The sequence below is a fragment of the Pimephales promelas genome, chromosome 3 (assembly GCF_988280905.1).
Source record: "Pimephales promelas chromosome 3, fPimPro1.hap1.1, whole genome shotgun sequence".
Taxonomy (NCBI): domain Eukaryota; kingdom Metazoa; phylum Chordata; class Actinopteri; order Cypriniformes; family Leuciscidae; genus Pimephales; species Pimephales promelas.
This window is the reverse complement of record NC_142771.1, coordinates 44,753,543-44,769,217: the sequence shown is the minus strand read 5'-3', so window position 1 is coordinate 44,769,217 and position 15,675 is coordinate 44,753,543. Positions and strand designations below refer to the sequence as shown.

Genomic DNA, 15,675 nt, shown 5'->3' with positions numbered 1-15,675 from the left:
AATTGGGCTATTTGAATAGTTAAAACATTAGGGTAGTAAACTATATAAAGCTTACAGCACCTGGTATTCCCAGGCGGTCTCCCATCCAAGTACTAACCAGGCCCGACCCTGCTTAGCTTCCGAGATCAGACGAGTTCGGGCGTTCTCAAGGTGGTATGGCCGTAAGCGAAATCTGCTGCCAAAATTGGGCTATTTGAATGGTTAGAACATTAGGGTAGTAAACTATATAAAGCTTACAGCACCTGGTATTCCCAGGCGGTCTCCCATCCAAGTACTAACCAGGCCCGACCCTGCTTAGCTTCCGAGATCAGACGAGTTCGGGCGTTCTCAAGGTGGTATGGCCGTAAGCGAAATCTGCTGCCAAAATTGGGCTATTTGAATGGTTAGAACATTAGGGTAGTAAACTACATAAAGCTTACAGCACCTGGTATTCCCAGGCGGTCTCCCATCCAAGTACTAACCAGGCCCGACCCTGCTTAGCTTCCGAGATCAGACGAGTTCGGGCGTTCTCAAGGTGGTATGGCCGTAAGCGAAATCTGCAGCCAAAATTGGGCTATTTGAAGAAGAAAAAAAAGAGACTCTTTCAGGCTTTCTGAAGAAACTGAGAGACTATTTCAGGAATTTTGAGGGGAAAAAAGACAATTTAGGATTTTTGAAACATTTCATTGACTCTTTTTTTTTTTTTTTTTTTTTAAACAATAAAGCTTACAGCACCTGGTATTCCCAGGCGGTCTCCCATCCAAGTACTAACCAGGCCCGACCCTGCTTAGCTTCCGAGATCAGACGAGTTCGGGCGTTCTCAAGGTGGTATGGCCGTAAGCGAAATCTGCTGCCAAAATTGGGCTATTTGAATAGTTAAAACATTAGGGTAGTAAACTATATAAAGCTTACAGCACCTGGTATTCCCAGGCGGTCTCCCATCCAAGTACTAACCAGGCCCGACCCTGCTTAGCTTCCGAGATCAGACGAGTTCGGGCGTTCTCAAGGTGGTATGGCCGTAAGCGAAATCTGCTGCCAAAATTGGGCTATTTGAATGGTTAGAACATTAGGGTAGTAAACTATATAAAGCTTACAGCACCTGGTATTCCCAGGCGGTCTCCCATCCAAGTACTAACCAGGCCCGACCCTGCTTAGCTTCCGAGATCAGACGAGTTCGGGCGTTCTCAAGGTGGTATGGCCGTAAGCGAAATCTGCTGCCAAAATTGGGCTATTTGAATAGTTAAAACATTAGGGTAGTAAACTATATAAAGCTTACAGCACCTGGTATTCCCAGGCGGTCTCCCATCCAAGTACTAACCAGGCCCGACCCTGCTTAGCTTCCGAGATCAGACGAGTTCGGGCGTTCTCAAGGTGGTATGGCCGTAAGCGAAATCTGCTGCCAAAATTGGGCTATTTGAATGGTTAGAACATTAGGGTAGTAAACTATATAAAGCTTACAGCACCTGGTATTCCCAGGCGGTCTCCCATCCAAGTACTAACCAGGCCCGACCCTGCTTAGCTTCCGAGATCAGACGAGTTCGGGCGTTCTCAAGGTGGTATGGCCGTAAGCGAAATCTGCTGCCAAAATTGGGCTATTTGAATGGTTAGAACATTAGGGTAGTAAACTATATAAAGCTTACAGCACCTGGTATTCCCAGGCGGTCTCCCATCCAAGTACTAACCAGGCCCGACCCTGCTTAGCTTCCGAGACCAGACGAGTTCGGGCGTTCTCAAGGTGGTATGGCCGTAAGCGAAATCTGCTGCCAAAATTGGGCTATTTGAATGGTTAGAACATTAGGGTAGTAAACTATATAAAGCTTACAGCACCTGGTATTCCCAGGCGGTCTCCCATCCAAGTACTAACCAGGCCCGACCCTGCTTAGCTTCCGAGATCAGACGAGTTCGGGCGTTCTCAAGGTGGTATGGCCGTAAGCGAAATCTGCTGCCAAAATTGGGCTATTTGAATGGTTAGAACATTAGGGTAGTAAACTATATAAAGCTTACAGCACCTGGTATTCCCAGGCGGTCTCCCATCCAAGTACTAACCAGGCCCGACCCTGCTTAGCTTCCGAGATCAGACGAGTTCGGGCGTTCTCAAGGTGGTATGGCCGTAAGCGAAATCTGCTGCCAAAATTGGGCTATTTGAATGGTTAGAACATTAGGGTAGTAAACTACATAAAGCTTACAGCACCTGGTATTCCCAGGCGGTCTCCCATCCAAGTACTAACCAGGCCCGACCCTGCTTAGCTTCCGAGATCAGACGAGTTCGGGCGTTCTCAAGGTGGTATGGCCGTAAGCGAAATCTGCTGCCAAAATTGGGCTATTTGAATAGTTAAAACATTAGGGTAGTAAACTATATAAAGCTTACAGCACCTGGTATTCCCAGGCGGTCTCCCATCCAAGTACTAACCAGGCCCGACCCTGCTTAGCTTCCGAGATCAGACGAGTTCGGGCGTTCTCAAGGTGGTATGGTCGTAAGCGAAATCTGCTGCCAAAATTGGGCTATTTGAATGGTTAGAACATTAGGGTAGTAAACTATATAAAGCTTACAGCACCTGGTATTCCCAGGCGGTCTCCCATCCAAGTACTAACCAGGCCCGACCCTGCTTAGCTTCCGAGATCAGACGAGTTCGGGCGTTCTCAAGGTGGTATGGCCGTAAGCGAAATCTGCTGCCAAAATTGGGCTATTTGAATGGTTAGAACATTAGGGTAGTAAACTACATAAAGCTTACAGCACCTGGTATTCCCAGGCGGTCTCCCATCCAAGTACTAACCAGGCCCGACCCTGCTTAGCTTCCGAGATCAGACGAGTTCGGGCGTTCTCAAGGTGGTATGGTCGTAAGCGAAATCTGCTGCCAAAATTGGGCTATTTGAATGGTTAGAACATTAGGGTAGTAAACTACATAAAGCTTACAGCACCTGGTATTCCCAGGCGGTCTCCCATCCAAGTACTAACCAGGCCCGACCCTGCTTAGCTTCCGAGATCAGACGAGTTCGGGCGTTCTCAAGGTGGTATGGCCGTAAGCGAAATCTGCAGCCAAAATTGGGCTATTTGAAGAAGAAAAAAAAGAGACTCTTTCAGGCTTTCTGAAGAAACTGAGAGACTATTTCAGGAATTTTGAGGGGAAAAAAGACAATTTAGGATTTTTGAAACATTTCATTGACTCTTTTTTTTTTTTTTTTTTTTTAAACAATAAAGCTTACAGCACCTGGTATTCCCAGGCGGTCTCCCATCCAAGTACTAACCAGGCCCGACCCTGCTTAGCTTCCGAGATCAGACGAGTTCGGGCGTTCTCAAGGTGGTATGGCCGTAAGCGAAATCTGCTGCCAAAATTGGGCTATTTGAATAGTTAAAACATTAGGGTAGTAAACTATATAAAGCTTACAGCACCTGGTATTCCCAGGCGGTCTCCCATCCAAGTACTAACCAGGCCCGACCCTGCTTAGCTTCCGAGATCAGACGAGTTCGGGCGTTCTCAAGGTGGTATGGCCGTAAGCGAAATCTGCTGCCAAAATTGGGCTATTTGAATGGTTAGAACATTAGGGTAGTAAACTATATAAAGCTTACAGCACCTGGTATTCCCAGGCGGTCTCCCATCCAAGTACTAACCAGGCCCGACCCTGCTTAGCTTCCGAGATCAGACGAGTTCGGGCGTTCTCAAGGTGGTATGGCCGTAAGCGAAATCTGCTGCCAAAATTGGGCTATTTGAATAGTTAAAACATTAGGGTAGTAAACTATATAAAGCTTACAGCACCTGGTATTCCCAGGCGGTCTCCCATCCAAGTACTAACCAGGCCCGACCCTGCTTAGCTTCCGAGATCAGACGAGTTCGGGCGTTCTCAAGGTGGTATGGCCGTAAGCGAAATCTGCTGCCAAAATTGGGCTATTTCAATGGTTAGAACATTAGGGTAGTAAACTATATAAAGTTTACAGCACCTGGTATTCCCAGGCGGTCTCCCATCCAAGTACTAACCAGGCCCGACCCTGCTTAGCTTCCGAGATCAGACGAGTTCGGGCGTTCTCAAGGTGGTATGGCCGTAAGCGAAATCTGCTGCCAAAATTGGGCTATTTGAATGGTTAGAACATTAGGGTAGTAAACTACATAAAGCTTACAGCACCTGGTATTCCCAGGCGGTCTCCCATCCAAGTACTAACCAGGCCCGACCCTGCTTAGCTTCCGAGATCAGACGAGTTCGGGCGTTCTCAAGGTGGTATGGTCGTAAGCGAAATCTCCTGCCAAAATTGGGCTATTTGAATGGTTAGAACATTAGGGTAGTAAACTACATAAAGCTTACAGCACCTGGTATTCCCAGGCGGTCTCCCATCCAAGTACTAACCAGGCCCGACCCTGCTTAGCTTCCGAGATCAGACGAGTTCGGGCGTTCTCAAGGTGGTATGGCCGTAAGCGAAATCTGCTGCCAAAATTGGGCTATTTGAATGGTTAGAACATTAGGGTAGTAAACTACATAAAGCTTACAGCACCTGGTATTCCCAGGCGGTCTCCCATCCAAGTACTAACCAGGCCCGACCCTGCTTAGCTTCCGAGATCAGACGAGTTCGGGCGTTCTCAAGGTGGTATGGCCGTAAGCGAAATCTGCAGCCAAAATTGGGCTATTTGAAGAAGAAAAAAAAGAGACTCTTTCAGGCTTTCTGAAGAAACTGAGAGACTATTTCAGGAATTTTGAGGGGAAAAAAGACAATTTAGGATTTTTGAAACATTTCATTGACTCTTTTTTTTTTTTTTTTTTTTTTAAACAATAAAGCTTACAGCACCTGGTATTCCCAGGCGGTCTCCCATCCAAGTACTAACCAGGCCCGACCCTGCTTAGCTTCCGAGATCAGACGAGTTCGGGCGTTCTCAAGGTGGTATGGCCGTAAGCGAAATCTGCTGCCAAAATTGGGCTATTTGAATGGTTAGAACATTAGGGTAGTAAACTACATAAAGCTTACAGCACCTGGTATTCCCAGGCGGTCTCCCATCCAAGTACTAACCAGGCCCGACCCTGCTTAGCTTCCGAGATCAGACGAGTTCGGGCGTTCTCAAGGTGGTATGGCCGTAAGCGAAATCTGCTGCCAAAATTGGGCTATTTGAATAGTTAAAACATTAGGGTAGTAAACTATATAAAGCTTACAGCACCTGGTATTCCCAGGCGGTCTCCCATCCAAGTACTAACCAGGCCCGACCCTGCTTAGCTTCCGAGATCAGACGAGTTCGGGCGTTCTCAAGGTGGTATGGCCGTAAGCGAAATCTGCTGCCAAAATTGGGCTATTTGAATGGTTAGAACATTAGGGTAGTAAACTATATAAAGCTTACAGCACCTGGTATTCCCAGGCGGTCTCCCATCCAAGTACTAACCAGGCCCGACCCTGCTTAGCTTCCGAGATCAGACGAGTTCGGGCGTTCTCAAGGTGGTATGGCCGTAAGCGAAATCTGCTGCCAAAATTGGGCTATTTGAATGGTTAGAACATTAGGGTAGTAAACTACATAAAGCTTACAGCACCTGGTATTCCCAGGCGGTCTCCCATCCAAGTACTAACCAGGCCCGACCCTGCTTAGCTTCCGAGATCAGACGAGTTCGGGCGTTCTCAAGGTGGTATGGCCGTAAGCGAAATCTGCAGCCAAAATTGGGCTATTTGAAGAAGAAAAAAAAGAGACTCTTTCAGGCTTTCTGAAGAAACTGAGAGACTATTTCAGGAATTTTGAGGGGAAAAAAGACAATTTAGGATTTTTGAAACATTTCATTGACTCTTTTTTTTTTTTTTTTTTTTTAAACAATAAAGCTTACAGCACCTGGTATTCCCAGGCGGTCTCCCATCCAAGTACTAACCAGGCCCGACCCTGCTTAGCTTCCGAGATCAGACGAGTTCGGGCGTTCTCAAGGTGGTATGGCCGTAAGCGAAATCTGCTGCCAAAATTGGGCTATTTGAATAGTTAAAACATTAGGGTAGTAAACTATATAAAGCTTACAGCACCTGGTATTCCCAGGCGGTCTCCCATCCAAGTACTAACCAGGCCCGACCCTGCTTAGCTTCCGAGATCAGACGAGTTCGGGCGTTCTCAAGGTGGTATGGCCGTAAGCGAAATCTGCTGCCAAAATTGGGCTATTTGAATGGTTAGAACATTAGGGTAGTAAACTATATAAAGCTTACAGCACCTGGTATTCCCAGGCGGTCTCCCATCCAAGTACTAACCAGGCCCGACCCTGCTTAGCTTCCGAGATCAGACGAGTTCGGGCGTTCTCAAGGTGGTATGGCCGTAAGCGAAATCTGCTGCCAAAATTGGGCTATTTGAATAGTTAAAACATTAGGGTAGTAAACTATATAAAGCTTACAGCACCTGGTATTCCCAGGCGGTCTCCCATCCAAGTACTAACCAGGCCCGACCCTGCTTAGCTTCCGAGATCAGACGAGTTCGGGCGTTCTCAAGGTGGTATGGCCGTAAGCGAAATCTGCTGCCAAAATTGGGCTATTTCAATGGTTAGAACATTAGGGTAGTAAACTATATAAAGTTTACAGCACCTGGTATTCCCAGGCGGTCTCCCATCCAAGTACTAACCAGGCCCGACCCTGCTTAGCTTCCGAGATCAGACGAGTTCGGGCGTTCTCAAGGTGGTATGGCCGTAAGCGAAATCTGCTGCCAAAATTGGGCTATTTGAATGGTTAGAACATTAGGGTAGTAAACTACATAAAGCTTACAGCACCTGGTATTCCCAGGCGGTCTCCCATCCAAGTACTAACCAGGCCCGACCCTGCTTAGCTTCCGAGATCAGACGAGTTCGGGCGTTCTCAAGGTGGTATGGTCGTAAGCGAAATCTCCTGCCAAAATTGGGCTATTTGAATGGTTAGAACATTAGGGTAGTAAACTACATAAAGCTTACAGCACCTGGTATTCCCAGGCGGTCTCCCATCCAAGTACTAACCAGGCCCGACCCTGCTTAGCTTCCGAGATCAGACGAGTTCGGGCGTTCTCAAGGTGGTATGGCCGTAAGCGAAATCTGCTGCCAAAATTGGGCTATTTGAATGGTTAGAACATTAGGGTAGTAAACTACATAAAGCTTACAGCACCTGGTATTCCCAGGCGGTCTCCCATCCAAGTACTAACCAGGCCCGACCCTGCTTAGCTTCCGAGATCAGACGAGTTCGGGCGTTCTCAAGGTGGTATGGCCGTAAGCGAAATCTGCAGCCAAAATTGGGCTATTTGAAGAAGAAAAAAAAGAGACTCTTTCAGGCTTTCTGAAGAAACTGAGAGACTATTTCAGGAATTTTGAGGGGAAAAAAGACAATTTAGGATTTTTGAAACATTTCATTGACTCTTTTTTTTTTTTTTTTTTTTTAAACAATAAAGCTTACAGCACCTGGTATTCCCAGGCGGTCTCCCATCCAAGTACTAACCAGGCCCGACCCTGCTTAGCTTCCGAGATCAGACGAGTTCGGGCGTTCTCAAGGTGGTATGGCCGTAAGCGAAATCTGCTGCCAAAATTGGGCTATTTGAATGGTTAGAACATTAGGGTAGTAAACTACATAAAGCTTACAGCACCTGGTATTCCCAGGCGGTCTCCCATCCAAGTACTAACCAGGCCCGACCCTGCTTAGCTTCCGAGATCAGACGAGTTCGGGCGTTCTCAAGGTGGTATGGCCGTAAGCGAAATCTGCTGCCAAAATTGGGCTATTTGAATAGTTAAAACATTAGGGTAGTAAACTATATAAAGCTTACAGCACCTGGTATTCCCAGGCGGTCTCCCATCCAAGTACTAACCAGGCCCGACCCTGCTTAGCTTCCGAGATCAGACGAGTTCGGGCGTTCTCAAGGTGGTATGGCCGTAAGCGAAATCTGCTGCCAAAATTGGGCTATTTGAATGGTTAGAACATTAGGGTAGTAAACTATATAAAGCTTACAGCACCTGGTATTCCCAGGCGGTCTCCCATCCAAGTACTAACCAGGCCCGACCCTGCTTAGCTTCCGAGATCAGACGAGTTCGGGCGTTCTCAAGGTGGTATGGCCGTAAGCGAAATCTGCTGCCAAAATTGGGCTATTTGAATAGTTAAAACATTAGGGTAGTAAACTATATAAAGCTTACAGCACCTGGTATTCCCAGGCGGTCTCCCATCCAAGTACTAACCAGGCCCGACCCTGCTTAGCTTCCGAGATCAGACGAGTTCGGGCGTTCTCAAGGTGGTATGGCCGTAAGCGAAATCTGCTGCCAAAATTGGGCTATTTGAATGGTTAGAACATTAGGGTAGTAAACTATATAAAGCTTACAGCACCTGGTATTCCCAGGCGGTCTCCCATCCAAGTACTAACCAGGCCCGACCCTGCTTAGCTTCCGAGATCAGACGAGTTCGGGCGTTCTCAAGGTGGTATGGCCGTAAGCGAAATCTGCTGCCAAAATTGGGCTATTTGAATGGTTAGAACATTAGGGTAGTAAACTACATAAAGCTTACAGCACCTGGTATTCCCAGGCGGTCTCCCATCCAAGTACTAACCAGGCCCGACCCTGCTTAGCTTCCGAGATCAGACGAGTTCGGGCGTTCTCAAGGTGGTATGGCCGTAAGCGAAATCTGCAGCCAAAATTGGGCTATTTGAAGAAGAAAAAAAAGAGACTCTTTCAGGCTTTCTGAAGAAACTGAGAGACTATTTCAGGAATTTTGAGGGGAAAAAAGACAATTTAGGATTTTTGAAACATTTCATTGACTCTTTTTTTTTTTTTTTTTTTTTTAAACAATAAAGCTTACAGCACCTGGTATTCCCAGGCGGTCTCCCATCCAAGTACTAACCAGGCCCGACCCTGCTTAGCTTCCGAGATCAGACGAGTTCGGGCGTTCTCAAGGTGGTATGGCCGTAAGCGAAATCTGCTGCCAAAATTGGGCTATTTGAATAGTTAAAACATTAGGGTAGTAAACTATATAAAGCTTACAGCACCTGGTATTCCCAGGCGGTCTCCCATCCAAGTACTAACCAGGCCCGACCCTGCTTAGCTTCCGAGATCAGACGAGTTCGGGCGTTCTCAAGGTGGTATGGCCGTAAGCGAAATCTGCTGCCAAAATTGGGCTATTTGAATGGTTAGAACATTAGGGTAGTAAACTATATAAAGCTTACAGCACCTGGTATTCCCAGGCGGTCTCCCATCCAAGTACTAACCAGGCCCGACCCTGCTTAGCTTCCGAGATCAGACGAGTTCGGGCGTTCTCAAGGTGGTATGGCCGTAAGCGAAATCTGCTGCCAAAATTGGGCTATTTGAATAGTTAAAACATTAGGGTAGTAAACTATATAAAGCTTACAGCACCTGGTATTCCCAGGCGGTCTCCCATCCAAGTACTAACCAGGCCCGACCCTGCTTAGCTTCCGAGATCAGACGAGTTCGGGCGTTCTCAAGGTGGTATGGCCGTAAGCGAAATCTGCTGCCAAAATTGGGCTATTTGAATGGTTAGAACATTAGGGTAGTAAACTATATAAAGCTTACAGCACCTGGTATTCCCAGGCGGTCTCCCATCCAAGTACTAACCAGGCCCGACCCTGCTTAGCTTCCGAGATCAGACGAGTTCGGGCGTTCTCAAGGTGGTATGGCCGTAAGCGAAATCTGCTGCCAAAATTGGGCTATTTGAATGGTTAGAACATTAGGGTAGTAAACTATATAAAGCTTACAGCACCTGGTATTCCCAGGCGGTCTCCCATCCAAGTACTAACCAGGCCCGACCCTGCTTAGCTTCCGAGACCAGACGAGTTCGGGCGTTCTCAAGGTGGTATGGCCGTAAGCGAAATCTGCTGCCAAAATTGGGCTATTTGAATGGTTAGAACATTAGGGTAGTAAACTATATAAAGCTTACAGCACCTGGTATTCCCAGGCGGTCTCCCATCCAAGTACTAACCAGGCCCGACCCTGCTTAGCTTCCGAGATCAGACGAGTTCGGGCGTTCTCAAGGTGGTATGGCCGTAAGCGAAATCTGCTGCCAAAATTGGGCTATTTGAATGGTTAGAACATTAGGGTAGTAAACTATATAAAGCTTACAGCACCTGGTATTCCCAGGCGGTCTCCCATCCAAGTACTAACCAGGCCCGACCCTGCTTAGCTTCCGAGATCAGACGAGTTCGGGCGTTCTCAAGGTGGTATGGCCGTAAGCGAAATCTGCTGCCAAAATTGGGCTATTTGAATGGTTAGAACATTAGGGTAGTAAACTACATAAAGCTTACAGCACCTGGTATTCCCAGGCGGTCTCCCATCCAAGTACTAACCAGGCCCGACCCTGCTTAGCTTCCGAGATCAGACGAGTTCGGGCGTTCTCAAGGTGGTATGGTCGTAAGCGAAATCTGCTGCCAAAATTGGGCTATTTGAATGGTTAGAACATTAGGGTAGTAAACTACATAAAGCTTACAGCACCTGGTATTCCCAGGCGGTCTCCCATCCAAGTACTAACCAGGCCCGACCCTGCTTAGCTTCCGAGATCAGACGAGTTCGGGCGTTCTCAAGGTGGTATGGCCGTAAGCGAAATCTGCTGCCAAAATTGGGCTATTTGAATAGTTAAAACATTAGGGTAGTAAACTATATAAAGCTTACAGCACCTGGTATTCCCAGGCGGTCTCCCATCCAAGTACTAACCAGGCCCGACCCTGCTTAGCTTCCGAGATCAGACGAGTTCGGGCGTTCTCAAGGTGGTATGGTCGTAAGCGAAATCTGCTGCCAAAATTGGGCTATTTGAATGGTTAGAACATTAGGGTAGTAAACTATATAAAGCTTACAGCACCTGGTATTCCCAGGCGGTCTCCCATCCAAGTACTAACCAGGCCCGACCCTGCTTAGCTTCCGAGATCAGACGAGTTCGGGCGTTCTCAAGGTGGTATGGCCGTAAGCGAAATCTGCTGCCAAAATTGGGCTATTTGAATGGTTAGAACATTAGGGTAGTAAACTACATAAAGCTTACAGCACCTGGTATTCCCAGGCGGTCTCCCATCCAAGTACTAACCAGGCCCGACCCTGCTTAGCTTCCGAGATCAGACGAGTTCGGGCGTTCTCAAGGTGGTATGGTCGTAAGCGAAATCTGCTGCCAAAATTGGGCTATTTGAATGGTTAGAACATTAGGGTAGTAAACTACATAAAGCTTACAGCACCTGGTATTCCCAGGCGGTCTCCCATCCAAGTACTAACCAGGCCCGACCCTGCTTAGCTTCCGAGATCAGACGAGTTCGGGCGTTCTCAAGGTGGTATGGCCGTAAGCGAAATCTGCAGCCAAAATTGGGCTATTTGAAGAAGAAAAAAAAGAGACTCTTTCAGGCTTTCTGAAGAAACTGAGAGACTATTTCAGGAATTTTGAGGGGAAAAAAGACAATTTAGGATTTTTGAAACATTTCATTGACTCTTTTTTTTTTTTTTTTTTTTTAAACAATAAAGCTTACAGCACCTGGTATTCCCAGGCGGTCTCCCATCCAAGTACTAACCAGGCCCGACCCTGCTTAGCTTCCGAGATCAGACGAGTTCGGGCGTTCTCAAGGTGGTATGGCCGTAAGCGAAATCTGCTGCCAAAATTGGGCTATTTGAATAGTTAAAACATTAGGGTAGTAAACTATATAAAGCTTACAGCACCTGGTATTCCCAGGCGGTCTCCCATCCAAGTACTAACCAGGCCCGACCCTGCTTAGCTTCCGAGATCAGACGAGTTCGGGCGTTCTCAAGGTGGTATGGCCGTAAGCGAAATCTGCTGCCAAAATTGGGCTATTTGAATGGTTAGAACATTAGGGTAGTAAACTATATAAAGCTTACAGCACCTGGTATTCCCAGGCGGTCTCCCATCCAAGTACTAACCAGGCCCGACCCTGCTTAGCTTCCGAGATCAGACGAGTTCGGGCGTTCTCAAGGTGGTATGGCCGTAAGCGAAATCTGCTGCCAAAATTGGGCTATTTGAATAGTTAAAACATTAGGGTAGTAAACTATATAAAGCTTACAGCACCTGGTATTCCCAGGCGGTCTCCCATCCAAGTACTAACCAGGCCCGACCCTGCTTAGCTTCCGAGATCAGACGAGTTCGGGCGTTCTCAAGGTGGTATGGCCGTAAGCGAAATCTGCTGCCAAAATTGGGCTATTTCAATGGTTAGAACATTAGGGTAGTAAACTATATAAAGTTTACAGCACCTGGTATTCCCAGGCGGTCTCCCATCCAAGTACTAACCAGGCCCGACCCTGCTTAGCTTCCGAGATCAGACGAGTTCGGGCGTTCTCAAGGTGGTATGGCCGTAAGCGAAATCTGCTGCCAAAATTGGGCTATTTGAATGGTTAGAACATTAGGGTAGTAAACTACATAAAGCTTACAGCACCTGGTATTCCCAGGCGGTCTCCCATCCAAGTACTAACCAGGCCCGACCCTGCTTAGCTTCCGAGATCAGACGAGTTCGGGCGTTCTCAAGGTGGTATGGTCGTAAGCGAAATCTCCTGCCAAAATTGGGCTATTTGAATGGTTAGAACATTAGGGTAGTAAACTACATAAAGCTTACAGCACCTGGTATTCCCAGGCGGTCTCCCATCCAAGTACTAACCAGGCCCGACCCTGCTTAGCTTCCGAGATCAGACGAGTTCGGGCGTTCTCAAGGTGGTATGGCCGTAAGCGAAATCTGCTGCCAAAATTGGGCTATTTGAATGGTTAGAACATTAGGGTAGTAAACTACATAAAGCTTACAGCACCTGGTATTCCCAGGCGGTCTCCCATCCAAGTACTAACCAGGCCCGACCCTGCTTAGCTTCCGAGATCAGACGAGTTCGGGCGTTCTCAAGGTGGTATGGCCGTAAGCGAAATCTGCAGCCAAAATTGGGCTATTTGAAGAAGAAAAAAAAGAGACTCTTTCAGGCTTTCTGAAGAAACTGAGAGACTATTTCAGGAATTTTGAGGGGAAAAAAGACAATTTAGGATTTTTGAAACATTTCATTGACTCTTTTTTTTTTTTTTTTTTTTTTAAACAATAAAGCTTACAGCACCTGGTATTCCCAGGCGGTCTCCCATCCAAGTACTAACCAGGCCCGACCCTGCTTAGCTTCCGAGATCAGACGAGTTCGGGCGTTCTCAAGGTGGTATGGCCGTAAGCGAAATCTGCTGCCAAAATTGGGCTATTTGAATGGTTAGAACATTAGGGTAGTAAACTACATAAAGCTTACAGCACCTGGTATTCCCAGGCGGTCTCCCATCCAAGTACTAACCAGGCCCGACCCTGCTTAGCTTCCGAGATCAGACGAGTTCGGGCGTTCTCAAGGTGGTATGGCCGTAAGCGAAATCTGCTGCCAAAATTGGGCTATTTGAATAGTTAAAACATTAGGGTAGTAAACTATATAAAGCTTACAGCACCTGGTATTCCCAGGCGGTCTCCCATCCAAGTACTAACCAGGCCCGACCCTGCTTAGCTTCCGAGATCAGACGAGTTCGGGCGTTCTCAAGGTGGTATGGCCGTAAGCGAAATCTGCTGCCAAAATTGGGCTATTTGAATGGTTAGAACATTAGGGTAGTAAACTATATAAAGCTTACAGCACCTGGTATTCCCAGGCGGTCTCCCATCCAAGTACTAACCAGGCCCGACCCTGCTTAGCTTCCGAGATCAGACGAGTTCGGGCGTTCTCAAGGTGGTATGGCCGTAAGCGAAATCTGCTGCCAAAATTGGGCTATTTGAATGGTTAGAACATTAGGGTAGTAAACTACATAAAGCTTACAGCACCTGGTATTCCCAGGCGGTCTCCCATCCAAGTACTAACCAGGCCCGACCCTGCTTAGCTTCCGAGATCAGACGAGTTCGGGCGTTCTCAAGGTGGTATGGCCGTAAGCGAAATCTGCAGCCAAAATTGGGCTATTTGAAGAAGAAAAAAAAGAGACTCTTTCAGGCTTTCTGAAGAAACTGAGAGACTATTTCAGGAATTTTGAGGGGAAAAAAGACAATTTAGGATTTTTGAAACATTTCATTGACTCTTTTTTTTTTTTTTTTTTTTTTAAACAATAAAGCTTACAGCACCTGGTATTCCCAGGCGGTCTCCCATCCAAGTACTAACCAGGCCCGACCCTGCTTAGCTTCCGAGATCAGACGAGTTCGGGCGTTCTCAAGGTGGTATGGCCGTAAGCGAAATCTGCTGCCAAAATTGGGCTATTTGAATAGTTAAAACATTAGGGTAGTAAACTATATAAAGCTTACAGCACCTGGTATTCCCAGGCGGTCTCCCATCCAAGTACTAACCAGGCCCGACCCTGCTTAGCTTCCGAGATCAGACGAGTTCGGGCGTTCTCAAGGTGGTATGGCCGTAAGCGAAATCTGCTGCCAAAATTGGGCTATTTGAATGGTTAGAACATTAGGGTAGTAAACTATATAAAGCTTACAGCACCTGGTATTCCCAGGCGGTCTCCCATCCAAGTACTAACCAGGCCCGACCCTGCTTAGCTTCCGAGATCAGACGAGTTCGGGCGTTCTCAAGGTGGTATGGCCGTAAGCGAAATCTGCTGCCAAAATTGGGCTATTTGAATAGTTAAAACATTAGGGTAGTAAACTATATAAAGCTTACAGCACCTGGTATTCCCAGGCGGTCTCCCATCCAAGTACTAACCAGGCCCGACCCTGCTTAGCTTCCGAGATCAGACGAGTTCGGGCGTTCTCAAGGTGGTATGGCCGTAAGCGAAATCTGCTGCCAAAATTGGGCTATTTGAATGGTTAGAACATTAGGGTAGTAAACTATATAAAGCTTACAGCACCTGGTATTCCCAGGCGGTCTCCCATCCAAGTACTAACCAGGCCCGACCCTGCTTAGCTTCCGAGATCAGACGAGTTCGGGCGTTCTCAAGGTGGTATGGCCGTAAGCGAAATCTGCTGCCAAAATTGGGCTATTTGAATGGTTAGAACATTAGGGTAGTAAACTACATAAAGCTTACAGCACCTGGTATTCCCAGGCGGTCTCCCATCCAAGTACTAACCAGGCCCGACCCTGCTTAGCTTCCGAGATCAGACGAGTTCGGGCGTTCTCAAGGTGGTATGGCCGTAAGCGAAATCTGCAGCCAAAATTGGGCTATTTGAAGAAGAAAAAAAAGAGACTCTTTCAGGCTTTCTGAAGAAACTGAGAGACTATTTCAGGAATTTTGAGGGGAAAAAAGACAATTTAGGATTTTTGAAACATTTCATTGACTCTTTTTTTTTTTTTTTTTTTTTTAAACAATAAAGCTTACAGCACCTGGTATTCCCAGGCGGTCTCCCATCCAAGTACTAACCAGGCCCGACCCTGCTTAGCTTCCGAGATCAGACGAGTTCGGGCGTTCTCAAGGTGGTATGGCCGTAAGCGAAATCTGCTGCCAAAATTGGGCTATTTGAATAGTTAAAACATTAGGGTAGTAAACTATATAAAGCTTACAGCACCTGGTATTCCCAGGCGGTCTCCCATCCAAGTACTAACCAGGCCCGACCCTGCTTAGCTTCCGAGATCAGACGAGTTCGGGCGTTCTCAAGGTGGTATGGCCGTAAGCGAAATCTGCTGCCAAAATTGGGCTATTTGAATGGTTAGAACATTAGGGTAGTAAACTATATAAAGCTTACAGCACCTGGTATTCCCAGGCGGTCTCCCATCCAAGTACTAACCAGGCCCGACCCTGCTTAGCTTCCGAGATCAGACGAGTTCGGGCGTTCTCAAGGTGGTATGGCCGTAAGCGAAATCTGCTGCCAAAATTGGGCTATTTGAATAGTTAAAACATTA

At 47.1% G+C, this 15,675-nt stretch overlaps 80 non-coding genes across 80 annotated transcripts; all 80 read right to left on the bottom strand.

Moving 5' to 3' along the window:
• Window positions 1-48: 48 nt before the first annotated feature.
• On the bottom strand, window positions 49-167 carry LOC148982610 (5S ribosomal RNA). Its single transcript, XR_016159788.1, has one exon. It is a non-coding gene; the product is annotated as a 5S ribosomal RNA (ribosomal RNA).
• A 63-nt stretch (window positions 168-230) lies between these two features.
• LOC148982609 (5S ribosomal RNA) lies at window positions 231-349 on the bottom strand. The gene has a single exon (XR_016159777.1). It is a non-coding gene; the product is annotated as a 5S ribosomal RNA (ribosomal RNA).
• A 63-nt stretch (window positions 350-412) lies between these two features.
• Window positions 413-531, bottom strand: LOC148982608 (5S ribosomal RNA). Its single transcript, XR_016159765.1, has one exon. It is a non-coding gene; the product is annotated as a 5S ribosomal RNA (ribosomal RNA).
• Window positions 532-702: 171 nt separating this feature from the next.
• On the bottom strand, window positions 703-821 carry LOC148982607 (5S ribosomal RNA). Its single transcript, XR_016159753.1, has one exon. It is a non-coding gene; the product is annotated as a 5S ribosomal RNA (ribosomal RNA).
• Window positions 822-884: 63 nt separating this feature from the next.
• Window positions 885-1,003, bottom strand: LOC148982606 (5S ribosomal RNA). Its single transcript, XR_016159742.1, has one exon. It is a non-coding gene; the product is annotated as a 5S ribosomal RNA (ribosomal RNA).
• A 63-nt stretch (window positions 1,004-1,066) lies between these two features.
• Window positions 1,067-1,185, bottom strand: LOC148982605 (5S ribosomal RNA). The gene has a single exon (XR_016159731.1). It is a non-coding gene; the product is annotated as a 5S ribosomal RNA (ribosomal RNA).
• Window positions 1,186-1,248: 63 nt separating this feature from the next.
• On the bottom strand, window positions 1,249-1,367 carry LOC148982604 (5S ribosomal RNA). The gene has a single exon (XR_016159720.1). It is a non-coding gene; the product is annotated as a 5S ribosomal RNA (ribosomal RNA).
• Window positions 1,368-1,430: 63 nt separating this feature from the next.
• LOC148982603 (5S ribosomal RNA) lies at window positions 1,431-1,549 on the bottom strand. Its single transcript, XR_016159709.1, has one exon. It is a non-coding gene; the product is annotated as a 5S ribosomal RNA (ribosomal RNA).
• A 63-nt stretch (window positions 1,550-1,612) lies between these two features.
• LOC148982602 (5S ribosomal RNA) lies at window positions 1,613-1,731 on the bottom strand. The gene has a single exon (XR_016160990.1). It is a non-coding gene; the product is annotated as a 5S ribosomal RNA (ribosomal RNA).
• A 63-nt stretch (window positions 1,732-1,794) lies between these two features.
• Window positions 1,795-1,913, bottom strand: LOC148982601 (5S ribosomal RNA). The gene has a single exon (XR_016159698.1). It is a non-coding gene; the product is annotated as a 5S ribosomal RNA (ribosomal RNA).
• A 63-nt stretch (window positions 1,914-1,976) lies between these two features.
• LOC148982600 (5S ribosomal RNA) lies at window positions 1,977-2,095 on the bottom strand. The gene has a single exon (XR_016159687.1). It is a non-coding gene; the product is annotated as a 5S ribosomal RNA (ribosomal RNA).
• Window positions 2,096-2,158: 63 nt separating this feature from the next.
• LOC148982599 (5S ribosomal RNA) lies at window positions 2,159-2,277 on the bottom strand. The gene has a single exon (XR_016159676.1). It is a non-coding gene; the product is annotated as a 5S ribosomal RNA (ribosomal RNA).
• Window positions 2,278-2,340: 63 nt separating this feature from the next.
• Window positions 2,341-2,459, bottom strand: LOC148982598 (5S ribosomal RNA). The gene has a single exon (XR_016162635.1). It is a non-coding gene; the product is annotated as a 5S ribosomal RNA (ribosomal RNA).
• A 63-nt stretch (window positions 2,460-2,522) lies between these two features.
• On the bottom strand, window positions 2,523-2,641 carry LOC148982597 (5S ribosomal RNA). The gene has a single exon (XR_016159665.1). It is a non-coding gene; the product is annotated as a 5S ribosomal RNA (ribosomal RNA).
• A 63-nt stretch (window positions 2,642-2,704) lies between these two features.
• On the bottom strand, window positions 2,705-2,823 carry LOC148982596 (5S ribosomal RNA). Its single transcript, XR_016162634.1, has one exon. It is a non-coding gene; the product is annotated as a 5S ribosomal RNA (ribosomal RNA).
• Window positions 2,824-2,886: 63 nt separating this feature from the next.
• Window positions 2,887-3,005, bottom strand: LOC148982595 (5S ribosomal RNA). The gene has a single exon (XR_016159654.1). It is a non-coding gene; the product is annotated as a 5S ribosomal RNA (ribosomal RNA).
• A 171-nt stretch (window positions 3,006-3,176) lies between these two features.
• Window positions 3,177-3,295, bottom strand: LOC148982594 (5S ribosomal RNA). Its single transcript, XR_016159642.1, has one exon. It is a non-coding gene; the product is annotated as a 5S ribosomal RNA (ribosomal RNA).
• Window positions 3,296-3,358: 63 nt separating this feature from the next.
• On the bottom strand, window positions 3,359-3,477 carry LOC148982593 (5S ribosomal RNA). The gene has a single exon (XR_016159631.1). It is a non-coding gene; the product is annotated as a 5S ribosomal RNA (ribosomal RNA).
• Window positions 3,478-3,540: 63 nt separating this feature from the next.
• On the bottom strand, window positions 3,541-3,659 carry LOC148982592 (5S ribosomal RNA). Its single transcript, XR_016159620.1, has one exon. It is a non-coding gene; the product is annotated as a 5S ribosomal RNA (ribosomal RNA).
• Window positions 3,660-3,722: 63 nt separating this feature from the next.
• On the bottom strand, window positions 3,723-3,841 carry LOC148982591 (5S ribosomal RNA). The gene has a single exon (XR_016159609.1). It is a non-coding gene; the product is annotated as a 5S ribosomal RNA (ribosomal RNA).
• A 63-nt stretch (window positions 3,842-3,904) lies between these two features.
• Window positions 3,905-4,023, bottom strand: LOC148982590 (5S ribosomal RNA). The gene has a single exon (XR_016162242.1). It is a non-coding gene; the product is annotated as a 5S ribosomal RNA (ribosomal RNA).
• A 63-nt stretch (window positions 4,024-4,086) lies between these two features.
• Window positions 4,087-4,205, bottom strand: LOC148982589 (5S ribosomal RNA). Its single transcript, XR_016162633.1, has one exon. It is a non-coding gene; the product is annotated as a 5S ribosomal RNA (ribosomal RNA).
• Window positions 4,206-4,268: 63 nt separating this feature from the next.
• Window positions 4,269-4,387, bottom strand: LOC148982588 (5S ribosomal RNA). The gene has a single exon (XR_016159598.1). It is a non-coding gene; the product is annotated as a 5S ribosomal RNA (ribosomal RNA).
• Window positions 4,388-4,450: 63 nt separating this feature from the next.
• LOC148982587 (5S ribosomal RNA) lies at window positions 4,451-4,569 on the bottom strand. The gene has a single exon (XR_016159587.1). It is a non-coding gene; the product is annotated as a 5S ribosomal RNA (ribosomal RNA).
• Window positions 4,570-4,741: 172 nt separating this feature from the next.
• LOC148982586 (5S ribosomal RNA) lies at window positions 4,742-4,860 on the bottom strand. Its single transcript, XR_016159576.1, has one exon. It is a non-coding gene; the product is annotated as a 5S ribosomal RNA (ribosomal RNA).
• Window positions 4,861-4,923: 63 nt separating this feature from the next.
• LOC148982585 (5S ribosomal RNA) lies at window positions 4,924-5,042 on the bottom strand. Its single transcript, XR_016159565.1, has one exon. It is a non-coding gene; the product is annotated as a 5S ribosomal RNA (ribosomal RNA).
• A 63-nt stretch (window positions 5,043-5,105) lies between these two features.
• Window positions 5,106-5,224, bottom strand: LOC148982584 (5S ribosomal RNA). The gene has a single exon (XR_016159554.1). It is a non-coding gene; the product is annotated as a 5S ribosomal RNA (ribosomal RNA).
• A 63-nt stretch (window positions 5,225-5,287) lies between these two features.
• Window positions 5,288-5,406, bottom strand: LOC148982583 (5S ribosomal RNA). Its single transcript, XR_016159543.1, has one exon. It is a non-coding gene; the product is annotated as a 5S ribosomal RNA (ribosomal RNA).
• A 63-nt stretch (window positions 5,407-5,469) lies between these two features.
• Window positions 5,470-5,588, bottom strand: LOC148982582 (5S ribosomal RNA). The gene has a single exon (XR_016159531.1). It is a non-coding gene; the product is annotated as a 5S ribosomal RNA (ribosomal RNA).
• A 171-nt stretch (window positions 5,589-5,759) lies between these two features.
• On the bottom strand, window positions 5,760-5,878 carry LOC148982581 (5S ribosomal RNA). Its single transcript, XR_016159520.1, has one exon. It is a non-coding gene; the product is annotated as a 5S ribosomal RNA (ribosomal RNA).
• Window positions 5,879-5,941: 63 nt separating this feature from the next.
• Window positions 5,942-6,060, bottom strand: LOC148982580 (5S ribosomal RNA). Its single transcript, XR_016159509.1, has one exon. It is a non-coding gene; the product is annotated as a 5S ribosomal RNA (ribosomal RNA).
• A 63-nt stretch (window positions 6,061-6,123) lies between these two features.
• Window positions 6,124-6,242, bottom strand: LOC148982579 (5S ribosomal RNA). The gene has a single exon (XR_016159500.1). It is a non-coding gene; the product is annotated as a 5S ribosomal RNA (ribosomal RNA).
• Window positions 6,243-6,305: 63 nt separating this feature from the next.
• LOC148982578 (5S ribosomal RNA) lies at window positions 6,306-6,424 on the bottom strand. The gene has a single exon (XR_016159489.1). It is a non-coding gene; the product is annotated as a 5S ribosomal RNA (ribosomal RNA).
• Window positions 6,425-6,487: 63 nt separating this feature from the next.
• Window positions 6,488-6,606, bottom strand: LOC148982577 (5S ribosomal RNA). Its single transcript, XR_016162241.1, has one exon. It is a non-coding gene; the product is annotated as a 5S ribosomal RNA (ribosomal RNA).
• Window positions 6,607-6,669: 63 nt separating this feature from the next.
• On the bottom strand, window positions 6,670-6,788 carry LOC148982576 (5S ribosomal RNA). The gene has a single exon (XR_016162632.1). It is a non-coding gene; the product is annotated as a 5S ribosomal RNA (ribosomal RNA).
• Window positions 6,789-6,851: 63 nt separating this feature from the next.
• LOC148982575 (5S ribosomal RNA) lies at window positions 6,852-6,970 on the bottom strand. Its single transcript, XR_016159478.1, has one exon. It is a non-coding gene; the product is annotated as a 5S ribosomal RNA (ribosomal RNA).
• Window positions 6,971-7,033: 63 nt separating this feature from the next.
• On the bottom strand, window positions 7,034-7,152 carry LOC148982574 (5S ribosomal RNA). The gene has a single exon (XR_016159467.1). It is a non-coding gene; the product is annotated as a 5S ribosomal RNA (ribosomal RNA).
• A 171-nt stretch (window positions 7,153-7,323) lies between these two features.
• Window positions 7,324-7,442, bottom strand: LOC148982573 (5S ribosomal RNA). The gene has a single exon (XR_016159456.1). It is a non-coding gene; the product is annotated as a 5S ribosomal RNA (ribosomal RNA).
• Window positions 7,443-7,505: 63 nt separating this feature from the next.
• On the bottom strand, window positions 7,506-7,624 carry LOC148982572 (5S ribosomal RNA). The gene has a single exon (XR_016159445.1). It is a non-coding gene; the product is annotated as a 5S ribosomal RNA (ribosomal RNA).
• Window positions 7,625-7,687: 63 nt separating this feature from the next.
• Window positions 7,688-7,806, bottom strand: LOC148982571 (5S ribosomal RNA). The gene has a single exon (XR_016159434.1). It is a non-coding gene; the product is annotated as a 5S ribosomal RNA (ribosomal RNA).
• Window positions 7,807-7,869: 63 nt separating this feature from the next.
• LOC148982570 (5S ribosomal RNA) lies at window positions 7,870-7,988 on the bottom strand. Its single transcript, XR_016159422.1, has one exon. It is a non-coding gene; the product is annotated as a 5S ribosomal RNA (ribosomal RNA).
• Window positions 7,989-8,051: 63 nt separating this feature from the next.
• LOC148982569 (5S ribosomal RNA) lies at window positions 8,052-8,170 on the bottom strand. The gene has a single exon (XR_016159411.1). It is a non-coding gene; the product is annotated as a 5S ribosomal RNA (ribosomal RNA).
• Window positions 8,171-8,233: 63 nt separating this feature from the next.
• LOC148982568 (5S ribosomal RNA) lies at window positions 8,234-8,352 on the bottom strand. Its single transcript, XR_016159400.1, has one exon. It is a non-coding gene; the product is annotated as a 5S ribosomal RNA (ribosomal RNA).
• A 63-nt stretch (window positions 8,353-8,415) lies between these two features.
• Window positions 8,416-8,534, bottom strand: LOC148982567 (5S ribosomal RNA). Its single transcript, XR_016159389.1, has one exon. It is a non-coding gene; the product is annotated as a 5S ribosomal RNA (ribosomal RNA).
• Window positions 8,535-8,706: 172 nt separating this feature from the next.
• Window positions 8,707-8,825, bottom strand: LOC148982566 (5S ribosomal RNA). Its single transcript, XR_016159378.1, has one exon. It is a non-coding gene; the product is annotated as a 5S ribosomal RNA (ribosomal RNA).
• Window positions 8,826-8,888: 63 nt separating this feature from the next.
• On the bottom strand, window positions 8,889-9,007 carry LOC148982565 (5S ribosomal RNA). Its single transcript, XR_016159367.1, has one exon. It is a non-coding gene; the product is annotated as a 5S ribosomal RNA (ribosomal RNA).
• A 63-nt stretch (window positions 9,008-9,070) lies between these two features.
• On the bottom strand, window positions 9,071-9,189 carry LOC148982564 (5S ribosomal RNA). Its single transcript, XR_016159356.1, has one exon. It is a non-coding gene; the product is annotated as a 5S ribosomal RNA (ribosomal RNA).
• Window positions 9,190-9,252: 63 nt separating this feature from the next.
• Window positions 9,253-9,371, bottom strand: LOC148982563 (5S ribosomal RNA). Its single transcript, XR_016159345.1, has one exon. It is a non-coding gene; the product is annotated as a 5S ribosomal RNA (ribosomal RNA).
• Window positions 9,372-9,434: 63 nt separating this feature from the next.
• LOC148982562 (5S ribosomal RNA) lies at window positions 9,435-9,553 on the bottom strand. Its single transcript, XR_016159334.1, has one exon. It is a non-coding gene; the product is annotated as a 5S ribosomal RNA (ribosomal RNA).
• A 63-nt stretch (window positions 9,554-9,616) lies between these two features.
• LOC148982561 (5S ribosomal RNA) lies at window positions 9,617-9,735 on the bottom strand. Its single transcript, XR_016160989.1, has one exon. It is a non-coding gene; the product is annotated as a 5S ribosomal RNA (ribosomal RNA).
• A 63-nt stretch (window positions 9,736-9,798) lies between these two features.
• LOC148982560 (5S ribosomal RNA) lies at window positions 9,799-9,917 on the bottom strand. The gene has a single exon (XR_016159323.1). It is a non-coding gene; the product is annotated as a 5S ribosomal RNA (ribosomal RNA).
• A 63-nt stretch (window positions 9,918-9,980) lies between these two features.
• LOC148982559 (5S ribosomal RNA) lies at window positions 9,981-10,099 on the bottom strand. The gene has a single exon (XR_016159311.1). It is a non-coding gene; the product is annotated as a 5S ribosomal RNA (ribosomal RNA).
• Window positions 10,100-10,162: 63 nt separating this feature from the next.
• On the bottom strand, window positions 10,163-10,281 carry LOC148982558 (5S ribosomal RNA). Its single transcript, XR_016162631.1, has one exon. It is a non-coding gene; the product is annotated as a 5S ribosomal RNA (ribosomal RNA).
• Window positions 10,282-10,344: 63 nt separating this feature from the next.
• LOC148982557 (5S ribosomal RNA) lies at window positions 10,345-10,463 on the bottom strand. Its single transcript, XR_016159300.1, has one exon. It is a non-coding gene; the product is annotated as a 5S ribosomal RNA (ribosomal RNA).
• A 63-nt stretch (window positions 10,464-10,526) lies between these two features.
• On the bottom strand, window positions 10,527-10,645 carry LOC148982556 (5S ribosomal RNA). Its single transcript, XR_016162630.1, has one exon. It is a non-coding gene; the product is annotated as a 5S ribosomal RNA (ribosomal RNA).
• Window positions 10,646-10,708: 63 nt separating this feature from the next.
• LOC148982555 (5S ribosomal RNA) lies at window positions 10,709-10,827 on the bottom strand. Its single transcript, XR_016159289.1, has one exon. It is a non-coding gene; the product is annotated as a 5S ribosomal RNA (ribosomal RNA).
• Window positions 10,828-10,890: 63 nt separating this feature from the next.
• Window positions 10,891-11,009, bottom strand: LOC148982554 (5S ribosomal RNA). The gene has a single exon (XR_016162628.1). It is a non-coding gene; the product is annotated as a 5S ribosomal RNA (ribosomal RNA).
• A 63-nt stretch (window positions 11,010-11,072) lies between these two features.
• Window positions 11,073-11,191, bottom strand: LOC148982553 (5S ribosomal RNA). Its single transcript, XR_016159278.1, has one exon. It is a non-coding gene; the product is annotated as a 5S ribosomal RNA (ribosomal RNA).
• Window positions 11,192-11,362: 171 nt separating this feature from the next.
• Window positions 11,363-11,481, bottom strand: LOC148982552 (5S ribosomal RNA). The gene has a single exon (XR_016159267.1). It is a non-coding gene; the product is annotated as a 5S ribosomal RNA (ribosomal RNA).
• A 63-nt stretch (window positions 11,482-11,544) lies between these two features.
• LOC148982551 (5S ribosomal RNA) lies at window positions 11,545-11,663 on the bottom strand. The gene has a single exon (XR_016159258.1). It is a non-coding gene; the product is annotated as a 5S ribosomal RNA (ribosomal RNA).
• A 63-nt stretch (window positions 11,664-11,726) lies between these two features.
• LOC148982550 (5S ribosomal RNA) lies at window positions 11,727-11,845 on the bottom strand. The gene has a single exon (XR_016159250.1). It is a non-coding gene; the product is annotated as a 5S ribosomal RNA (ribosomal RNA).
• Window positions 11,846-11,908: 63 nt separating this feature from the next.
• LOC148982549 (5S ribosomal RNA) lies at window positions 11,909-12,027 on the bottom strand. Its single transcript, XR_016159239.1, has one exon. It is a non-coding gene; the product is annotated as a 5S ribosomal RNA (ribosomal RNA).
• Window positions 12,028-12,090: 63 nt separating this feature from the next.
• Window positions 12,091-12,209, bottom strand: LOC148982548 (5S ribosomal RNA). Its single transcript, XR_016162240.1, has one exon. It is a non-coding gene; the product is annotated as a 5S ribosomal RNA (ribosomal RNA).
• A 63-nt stretch (window positions 12,210-12,272) lies between these two features.
• Window positions 12,273-12,391, bottom strand: LOC148982547 (5S ribosomal RNA). The gene has a single exon (XR_016162627.1). It is a non-coding gene; the product is annotated as a 5S ribosomal RNA (ribosomal RNA).
• Window positions 12,392-12,454: 63 nt separating this feature from the next.
• LOC148982546 (5S ribosomal RNA) lies at window positions 12,455-12,573 on the bottom strand. Its single transcript, XR_016159228.1, has one exon. It is a non-coding gene; the product is annotated as a 5S ribosomal RNA (ribosomal RNA).
• Window positions 12,574-12,636: 63 nt separating this feature from the next.
• LOC148982545 (5S ribosomal RNA) lies at window positions 12,637-12,755 on the bottom strand. Its single transcript, XR_016159217.1, has one exon. It is a non-coding gene; the product is annotated as a 5S ribosomal RNA (ribosomal RNA).
• A 172-nt stretch (window positions 12,756-12,927) lies between these two features.
• On the bottom strand, window positions 12,928-13,046 carry LOC148982544 (5S ribosomal RNA). Its single transcript, XR_016159205.1, has one exon. It is a non-coding gene; the product is annotated as a 5S ribosomal RNA (ribosomal RNA).
• Window positions 13,047-13,109: 63 nt separating this feature from the next.
• On the bottom strand, window positions 13,110-13,228 carry LOC148982543 (5S ribosomal RNA). Its single transcript, XR_016159194.1, has one exon. It is a non-coding gene; the product is annotated as a 5S ribosomal RNA (ribosomal RNA).
• A 63-nt stretch (window positions 13,229-13,291) lies between these two features.
• On the bottom strand, window positions 13,292-13,410 carry LOC148982542 (5S ribosomal RNA). The gene has a single exon (XR_016159183.1). It is a non-coding gene; the product is annotated as a 5S ribosomal RNA (ribosomal RNA).
• A 63-nt stretch (window positions 13,411-13,473) lies between these two features.
• LOC148982541 (5S ribosomal RNA) lies at window positions 13,474-13,592 on the bottom strand. Its single transcript, XR_016159172.1, has one exon. It is a non-coding gene; the product is annotated as a 5S ribosomal RNA (ribosomal RNA).
• A 63-nt stretch (window positions 13,593-13,655) lies between these two features.
• LOC148982540 (5S ribosomal RNA) lies at window positions 13,656-13,774 on the bottom strand. The gene has a single exon (XR_016159161.1). It is a non-coding gene; the product is annotated as a 5S ribosomal RNA (ribosomal RNA).
• A 172-nt stretch (window positions 13,775-13,946) lies between these two features.
• LOC148982539 (5S ribosomal RNA) lies at window positions 13,947-14,065 on the bottom strand. Its single transcript, XR_016159150.1, has one exon. It is a non-coding gene; the product is annotated as a 5S ribosomal RNA (ribosomal RNA).
• A 63-nt stretch (window positions 14,066-14,128) lies between these two features.
• Window positions 14,129-14,247, bottom strand: LOC148982538 (5S ribosomal RNA). The gene has a single exon (XR_016159139.1). It is a non-coding gene; the product is annotated as a 5S ribosomal RNA (ribosomal RNA).
• Window positions 14,248-14,310: 63 nt separating this feature from the next.
• Window positions 14,311-14,429, bottom strand: LOC148982537 (5S ribosomal RNA). Its single transcript, XR_016159128.1, has one exon. It is a non-coding gene; the product is annotated as a 5S ribosomal RNA (ribosomal RNA).
• A 63-nt stretch (window positions 14,430-14,492) lies between these two features.
• On the bottom strand, window positions 14,493-14,611 carry LOC148982536 (5S ribosomal RNA). The gene has a single exon (XR_016159117.1). It is a non-coding gene; the product is annotated as a 5S ribosomal RNA (ribosomal RNA).
• A 63-nt stretch (window positions 14,612-14,674) lies between these two features.
• Window positions 14,675-14,793, bottom strand: LOC148982535 (5S ribosomal RNA). The gene has a single exon (XR_016159106.1). It is a non-coding gene; the product is annotated as a 5S ribosomal RNA (ribosomal RNA).
• Window positions 14,794-14,856: 63 nt separating this feature from the next.
• LOC148982534 (5S ribosomal RNA) lies at window positions 14,857-14,975 on the bottom strand. Its single transcript, XR_016159094.1, has one exon. It is a non-coding gene; the product is annotated as a 5S ribosomal RNA (ribosomal RNA).
• Window positions 14,976-15,147: 172 nt separating this feature from the next.
• LOC148982533 (5S ribosomal RNA) lies at window positions 15,148-15,266 on the bottom strand. The gene has a single exon (XR_016159083.1). It is a non-coding gene; the product is annotated as a 5S ribosomal RNA (ribosomal RNA).
• Window positions 15,267-15,329: 63 nt separating this feature from the next.
• On the bottom strand, window positions 15,330-15,448 carry LOC148982532 (5S ribosomal RNA). The gene has a single exon (XR_016159072.1). It is a non-coding gene; the product is annotated as a 5S ribosomal RNA (ribosomal RNA).
• Window positions 15,449-15,511: 63 nt separating this feature from the next.
• LOC148982531 (5S ribosomal RNA) lies at window positions 15,512-15,630 on the bottom strand. The gene has a single exon (XR_016159061.1). It is a non-coding gene; the product is annotated as a 5S ribosomal RNA (ribosomal RNA).
• Between the last annotated feature and the right edge of the window lie 45 nt (window positions 15,631-15,675).